Here is a 9,188-nt window from a genome sequence, read left to right on the forward strand (position 1 = left end):
AAACATTTGTTTTACCGAGATAGGCTTACCTCTTACAGGTTACCAAAGATTTTTCTATTTACAGTGTAAACAAAACACTTCTTCGGCGATGTCTACCGAAATAGACAAAGGTGAGTGAAGGAGGCTACTCCACTCACATAACTTTGACAAGAGAATCTTGTTCTAGAATAACCCCCTCTTCCAATCACGGACGGGAGTACAGACTAGTCATATTTTCTCGCGGAAACCTACCCTATACCCAAAGTTTTCCTGCCGAAGCAGACCAGGGTGCATGCCCCCTGGGTTTCAGTCATGTCCCCCGAATCACTCGCGCTCATCGGGTGGGCGGACTGGGGATTGAGACATTTCTTGCGTGAAAAGACCATTTAGGGATGGTATATGACTATTTGCTATGCGTGAACCGGGGAATGAAAGCTGGTCTACGAGCTTGACCACTCTTCCTTCGTGCGGAAAACACATTACTCTAAAGAGTGAGGAGACAATTGCTCCCATGCAATAAATATAGTCTTGTCCAAGGAGTAGATTGTAATCCAGGAGTCCTTAAACTACCATCACGTTCATGTGGACGGTTTTCCCTCTCAATGTTATGGGAACATTGGAAAGGATCCCTAACAGTCGACTGGTTCCTTTATCAAAGCCTGTTAGATTTCTCATCTCAGGCAAAAGCGATGGCAAACCAAGCGCTTTCCAAGCAGTTGAGGAAAGGATACTCACAGAAGCCCCTTCATCTATGATGGTACCAGCCATAACCATTCTATATATTTGAACAATGATTCGGAATGGTATACTAGCTAGTAAACGGGGTCTGCCTAGTTGATTCCAGTCGAAGGAGACAACTAGGTTGCTTGGAGGTGGGACCGAATAGACGGCCGGGTACGACTCTGACGAACTTCCTTCCTGCGGTAAAGGAACGGGTAAATTTACCCCCATTTTGTAAAGAAGTTCCTGCGGTAAAGGAACAGGGAAAAGTGTCTATATAGAACTTCTCTATCCCACTAAGGTGTGACAGCTGCCTTAGAAACAAACAGAGAAAAGCTACTTTCGTTTTTCCTTTATGAATTATAGATAGAGAGGAACAGAAAGACCAACCTCTATCTTGCGCTAATCTCCTGATTTGATTCCCCTCTTCTTTGATAGTCTTTAGCTACCTGCTCCCTTGCACGCCCAGCTTCACAAAGTACCTGTAAGATCACAGTAGCATAGCACTATACAAAGACATGGATCTATAATCATAAAAAATCTAGGATCAGATGTAAATTGACCATACAAATGTAGCAAGCATCAATGACACAAGAGCATGGAAGAAAACTTGAATAACTTTTATTGATAAACAAGAAAGAGCCAAGAGGAGTTACAACCAGTTGTTTTGACCCAGCATCAACCTCCCAGCAAAGAAGCCCCTCTTCACCTCAAACAAAGCTTAGATCACCCAACAATTTGATGTTTGTCTCAAGAAACGAACAAAAATTCCTTACAATATGCAAAATTCCAGCCTCCGGATGTCTGGGATGAGGGATCCATATATAGATATCTATAATGGAGATGAGTCAGCTTATGATTTGATTAGCGTCTTCCCTCTGATAGTTCTTGCTTCCACTTGGAGATTGATGATCTCTTACTCATCCTTGGTCGAATTCAGTGAGGCAAGTGTCACAGGAGAAGTTTCTGGAAGCTTCCATTGCCTCTCCACCTCGCGGAATGACATTGCCATTTGTCATTTCTCGCCCATCGCACCCCATAGAAGGGACTTTTGAAATGCAACACACCCTCACAGTGTATTTAGGTGAGATGCAACGCACTTAGCCAGTGAAGCAGCTGAAATGATCCTGTTTTGACCAATTCTGAGCAGTTTTTCATGGAGAACTTCTGGGAGAAGCTGTAATCTGTTGACCTTGTTCCTTTAGGGGTTAGAACAACACTTTTAGGGACTTAGGAGCCCCTGGTTTATGGACATTTCATGCTTCAGGTTGTAGTGCCCAAAAATGTCTATAACAGTTGCCCCCTAAAGCATGAGGTCGTTAATCTTTTGATGTCGGGTGAAATGCTTTATTATGAGGATCCGAAGTTCTTTCAAGCTGGGAGGAGACCTGTAATAAGATACAATACAATACATTATCTTCATAATTTTTTCATGATCTAACTGAGGCGGGAATTCCCATGCTCAGCTTTATAAATTCATTCTCATGTACATAGGACAGACAATCGTCTGAGTGTAGACTGATGATTCTGATAGAGCCATCATCCTTTTGATTGGATGATTATCTGTGCAGCAATGATGTACATTTGATGTCCTTATTTCCCTGAATATATATTGCAGCCCGGATGGATGAAACTAGATCCAGGGTCTTCAATCTCGTTCGATCTTCACTCGAAGTACAAGTCGATCCATGTGAAAGCTGTTCTGGAGTCAAACATGGAAAGACATCGCCTGACTACCAGCCAATGATGTAGGCTGTTAACAGGCGTGAGAGGAATCACCGATAATGATAATGACCCTCAAGGTACTACAGTACAATTCACGTGGTGTGAATAAAGGACTTGGTGTCGAACACCACGCAAAATCTTTCGGTCGAAGGCCATTGACGTAAACCTGTCGCCGGAAGTGAGAAACTTGCCATTGAGGCATGCAAGCTTCAAAGTACTGAATGGGGTGTTCCTAGATCGACTTCTTGGATAATGAGCTGATGTCGACAAGAAGCGATCCGTCACAGGAGGGCCTTAATGAATCCCACATCAATGACATGGAACGGAGCAAATGATTTTAATGGAGGTGAGAACGATCTGGTGATATAAGGTTCAGGGTGGCGGTCATGAAAGAATGGAGTATAAATATATTGTAGTGGGTGAGACACAGGTGAATTCTCTGAATGACTTCTCTTGAACATATCGGTGACACTGACGTGATGGATTGGTAGCATTAACCCCAAATGTGGATGGTGTGATGGGACCATGGCGATGTGACCGGTGAATGAAACAACCCAAACCGACTTGGATGCGGAGTGAAAGTGTCATGTTCAAGAGCAACTTGCTACCAACAAAGTTTCTTCAAGTTTTCTTCCCAATTTTCCCCAGTCATTGCTAACCAGTACCTCTTTATTTTTGTCAAGCTTGAGGAGGATAACATATGCTTGTTCTATAATTTTCCCTTCGGGCAAACCCATCGCTATGTTTTAACGAGCCTAGCGATAGTGAAACTCGTTCTCATCTATAGACAAGTTTGTCACTATTAAAATTTTAACGAGTTTAATGACAAAGATAACTCGTTCCTTTTCAATTTTAGAGAGTCTGAAGAGGAACGTAAAGGAAACTCCAAAATTCCTTTTTCATCATCTAATCCCTTAAGTCCGAAAAAGTATAAAACAATACAGAAGGGATGAATTTTCGATACTTTTAACGAGCCGAACAAAACAAGCGCTCAATCTTTTTGTGTAATAATCCCTCAGGTCCAAAAAGATTAAAATTTAGAGGAGGGATAGAACTTCCGGTCCCTTTAACAAGCTGGAGAGGCCAATGGCTCGACAACCTTTTCATATTTTATGAGTCAGTTAAAAAGAGCTTAAAGGAGACTCGTCTTTTGAGGAACGAGTGATAAAATCGGTAGCAACTGATTCCAGGTAAGGTTTGGAATTTTCCAATCACGGCAGTGTTACAAGGATGGCTAGTGAGATCACTCTTCACCGCTGTTCCTCAAAATGGGTAAACAATCAAATGGAGGTGAATGACCGGCCAATGCAAAAGTGGAGGTGATGGTGCAAACACAACCAAATCTTTTAAAGGCTGAAGTACTACATTCACGATGGTTATTTACCAGGGAATAGTTCATTTTTTAATGAGCTTAAACGTGGGGGAAAACATTTGCTCATGGCTTATGTTTATTTTTTAACGAGCTTGAACTATGCGCTAAAACTGCTCGATGCGGGTTTATTTTTTAACGAGCTTGAACCCTGTAGTAACACTGCTCGTAGCGGGTTTATTTTTTAACGAGCTTGAACCCTGTGGTAACACTGCTCATGATAAGTTTGCATGCCCCCAGCATAATAACACAAATCGAGGTGCATGCTCCCCAAGCTTCATTGCATTCAACTGGTGGTTGGAATGAAGGTTTACCTTTGAGATTTGGAAAGGGGATTTGTTTCATTTTTTAATGAGGTTGACACAGTAAAAGAACCATCCTCAAGACTCCTTGTTTCATTTTTTAATGAGGTCGACACGAGATAAGAACCATCCTCAAAATCCACCATATTTACAGTATTTGATAGAGAATCGAAAACTGAAGGATGATTAAGGTTGCTGGAATAATCTTCATGGTAATTTGGAAGACGGGAGCGATGGTAGTGATCTTCCCATGTTGCCTCTCCTATCATTGAATGAATGATTCCTTCGTCTGTTGAATGTACATGCGACCAAGGATCTGAAGAGGTGCCATATTCCTTAGACCTATCTATCCAAACACTTGATGAGCGTTGATTTGGGTTTTCCCCCCAGGCCAAGAAAATTGATTGCTACAATATTTCTAAAATGGCGATGATCCATGCTGACAAAATGTTTAGATATAGAAGATTTCATATTCCACTGTGGCCACTTCCGCCAGATTACTCGGAGGCGGTAGGGAAAAAGTACCCATTAAGGCAGGGTCTTTTAGGAGACCTACTCCAATATTTTGGAGCGAATGATTGCTTCCATGGATCATTGGAATGCTTCCCGTAACTTGTGAACTGTTGGAGAGAAATGTTTGTTGGTCGACGATTGTAATTCCTCCTTGGAAGGGAAATGAAATCTTCCTGAAGTAGGTCGACACAACTGCGGCCATGGCATATATCCAGGTCCTTCCCAGTAGGATGTTGTAATCGAGGTTTTCGTCGATTACTTCAACATCATTTTCTACTGTTTTACCCCCCAGTTCAACTTGCAAGTTACTTAAAATCCCGTATGGAGTGTATGATCGTCCATCAAATGCTTTTAACATTGTTGACGATCGCGACAAGGGTGGTGAGCCTAAATTTTTCCAACAACTCATCGACATAATACATGTGGATGCCCCCTCATCAATAATTATTCGATGAACAGTTTTGTTGAGGGCTTTCACTTGAATAAGGAAAGCTAGTTGAGCTGGTAACTAAGGGTCATATCCTTTATGATCAAAGGCCACAAGATTGGAATCCATTGGGTCAATCCCACCTATTGCTGATAATAAAGCTTGCTCTTGGGAGAGGCAATTTTGCGGTACCTCAAGTGTCGACATAACGGACGACGATTGGGCCAGGTCCTCTATTATATTATAATTCTGTGCTATTTTTGCACGAGGATTAAATGTCGATTTGTGAACTACTCCCTTTGGCGACTTTATCATTTGTTCAGGAATGATGGGTGGCACAACTTCGGTCAAAGTTGTTGTCGAACTACTAGGTTGTTCATTAGACTTGTTATTCGACAGCTGTGGATTCCCGTAATCTTTATTCCTTGTCAAAGCATCATTTTGCTGCTTTGAGATAGACAACATAAGCACTTGGGATCGGGAAGCATTTTGATTAGCAACCAATTTGGTTCCCGGGTTTGGAAATGGATCAGTCAATACTGCTGAGGTTTTTGAACTCTTAAAGAGTTTCTTAACTTCAGCTTTATGTGGACAATCTCTTGTCCAATGATCCTCATCACATATATGACACCCCGCAGGGGGTTTCCTTTGCTAGAAGGGTTTGTAGAAGGTTTTTCAGGAGATGACTCATCCTGCTTCTTTTTTCTCCCTTTCTTTTTCTTCTTGCCCCCTGGTTGCTTCAGTTGTTTGCCCTTGTCGGTCGAAACTGCATTTACTTCTGAGGCAAGAAGTTCCTCATTTGCATTTTGACTAGAAATCTTACGGGCCTTTTTGGATGTAGCCTTTTTCGATTTCGTGTCTGTCGTGCTAATCACGCCATCGCCGACATGAGAGTCATTGTTTGATTTAGGAGGAGGAGGAACTGAGAATTCCGGTCTAGGGGCGTTAGGTATTTTATCGTAGAGCGTGCCGGACTGAGTGTAAATCAAGTCCAAATATTGTGCACGAGTGATAACTTGCTCTTCTGTGATGACTCCCCCTTTTGCCACATCTTCCGTGATGGAAGGTAGTAATGACTTGATAAACCATTCAGCTAAGAGCTGATCAGGAACATACATTTTTACCATTCTATGACGACGTCGCCACTCATGTATATGATCAGATATGTGAGTGGCCATTGTCTATTTGAAGTTGGTAAGGAGTTCCGTTCCCGTTTCGTACCTTATCGGTAATTGAAAATGGGTTAAAAAGGTTGTGGCTAGGGTACTGAAGTTGTCAAATGAAGCTCTAGGCAATTCGATGTACCATTTTGCCGCCGGACTAGTTAACGTCCTCTGAAAAAGGTGAAGTCTTATCGAATCATCATTCAAGGTGTTTGATGAACACCACAGATGAAAGGTCATCACATGATTCGACGGATCTTCACCCGGATTTCCATTAAATTTAGGAATATCTGATGGAAGTTTATGCGGAATCGTTGGCCACCAAGGGGCATAAGCAATTGGATCATTCGTGAACCGGTTTAGATCTGGTAATTCTAGAGTTGCTACAAAGGGCAACTGTTGATTCAGGTTATGTGAAGCATACCCAGGATAATATGAAATCGCCTGAGCAGTGGGTCTTTTCATACCAGCATAATGTATTTGATGCTGGCAACTTTGACAAGGTTGATGGGCATAACCATTATAATATGGTTGTTGATAACCGTTTTGGAAATGCGGTTGCCCATTACTTACAAAGAATTGTTGCTCAGGTCCTTGATATGATTGCTGGAGTGGCGGTTGTTGAGATTGAACCAGCCATGGTTGTTGGACCATTTGTTGTTGCCCAATACTGAATGATTGACCAAGATGAGGAGTCACAGTACTTGTTTGAGCTTGAGTCTCTCTAGATAAGGAGGCACTAACCTGAGGTTGTGATTGAGTTGTCGAGACAAGAGGCTGTTGTATTGCAACCTGAGAAACTTGGGGTTGACATACAACAGGTAGTGCTTGTACTTGCGACGAAGTCACCACAGCAGGTATAGTGGGAATATTCGACACAGGGTGGACTGGTTGCATTGAATATACAACCCTTGGATGTTGAGGCAGTATTGGTACCCAACCGCTGGATGTAATTCCAGTTTGACCTGAACTTTGTTGTAAACTCCCATATGGTTGTTCTCCGGGAGGGAACAAAAAAGGCATACTGCCCTCCATATGGTGGCAATCCAATACTTAAAGGGTAAATTGGCCTTTGAAGACACATTGGATCAATTTGTTGAGTTTCAACATAAGAAATACCAGATGATAATATGGATGAAGAAATAGGAACAGACCATGTCATCGAAACAGTCCCTGATTGGACTCCGGTTTGTTGTTGATAACTTGCCGGGACAGATGGTATACCGGTGAACATTGTTGGAGTAGCAGCAGGAGGTTCTGCTACTGCTGTGTCGGATGACACAGTCCTAGATGTCGATGGTTGTTCAGACATATCTAGTCTATCCAAAAGATTTCCTAGCGATTCTACAAGAACTTGCGATGAAGGGAGACTAATTTCGAAGACCAATGAGGGAAAGGTGATGATTATTCCGTTTAAAATAAATTTTAGACGCTTTGACACAACTTGTTTTTTCAATTTTTAAGAGTTGAGAAAAAACAAAAGATGACTCCAGTCTCCTTCGATTTTTAATGAACCTGAAGTGACAAGTGCTCAGATGGACCTTTTCTGTTAAAGAGTCTGAAAAGGAACGAAAGGGACTGCTCTGGAAATCTAGGTAGAGGGATTACCAAACCAATCGCAAAAATGCAGAATACTTTTTACGATACGGTAGTCAATCTTCCCGAATGCTGTGTTCAGTGCATTGTGATCGACAGGGCGGCAGACACGGCTTCCTATGGATAAAGGATTAAGCCTATTGGGGTCTCCCAAAATATACTCGATGGTACATGGGAGAACAAGTCTGTACTGGCACTTATCGTCTCAAAGTGGAGGAGTCACCCAACCATCAATGACAACAACAGTTACCAGGATTTACGACGCCGGAATACGTCTCTAGCCTAGACTTCTAAATGTTGTGCGTTAAGTTCCGAAGCATTGTTAGATTCATTGAATTTATTTTAAGTTGATCTTGTTTATGAAGTTTGCCTTTCAGGTTCACCACGAGATGTAGATGTAATTCCTAAAATGCAATCTAAGATGATAAACAATCTTTTTATCTTCTTTGTGCAATGAAAATCCTAGCTACTAAGGAAAAGAAAGACAAAATCTTTTCAAAAAGATCAAAGAGCACACTCTAAATGCACTTTCCTAAATCAAGCCAATCAGACTATCTATATGCAAATGCACATGCATGTATTTGTTTTCGACTTTCTTAGTATATGAATGCTAAAAAGAAAGTTGATGCACAAATCTGAATTTCTTTTCAAGCGACAAATATCAACAAGTTTCTTTCTGAAATCAAAAATGGAGACGATCACAACACCTTACGATTTTGAAATGAATACTTGTTCTCGACACTAGAAAATTACAAATTCAGACCAAAAACAATAGTAACAGGATAATCGACCATCAATCAGCAATCAAACTCTTTCCTACAATTGAAATCGACACTTGCGACAGTTTCAAATCAAAGGACGACAGTACGATTATGCTACTTTTGCAAAGGAGAACTGTAAATGACTCAACAAACACACAAAAACATCTACAGATCTTTTGTACAAAGGAGGCAGAATAACAGCAAGGAAAAGGGGTTTCAAATAGATATATACTGATCGCAAGTAGCAAAATTCAGGAATAGAATTGGAAAGAATGAATCAAAGAAACCAAAACTGCACAGAGCCTAGTCTGATCAGTGCACCTGTAACACAGAGAATTTCAAATGCAGCGCACCTTGTCCACTGGGGAAGTGCGCTGAAGTTCAGATTCTCTGAACAGTACCTGCGCTAGGCCAGAAACGAGACTCTGTTTGGGTTCCGGGTCATAGTTTGTAGTTCAGTTCTTGGGTTTTGGCCGAGCAAAAAGAAATCAGTAATGCAACAATCAAGGGTAGATCTAAGGAGGATCTAAGAGCTATCACAAGGGTAATCAGATAGTTTGTGAATCAGTTGTTTAAATCATAAACAGATCCAGTAGATGGATTGAAGTACCAGTTATCTACTTTGCATTTTCT

This window comes from Pinus tabuliformis, chromosome 8 (assembly GCF_031772625.1).
Source record: "Pinus tabuliformis cultivar Carrire ecotype Pingquan chromosome 8, CPIR1, whole genome shotgun sequence".
NCBI classification, from domain to species: domain Eukaryota; kingdom Viridiplantae; phylum Streptophyta; class Pinopsida; order Pinales; family Pinaceae; genus Pinus; species Pinus tabuliformis.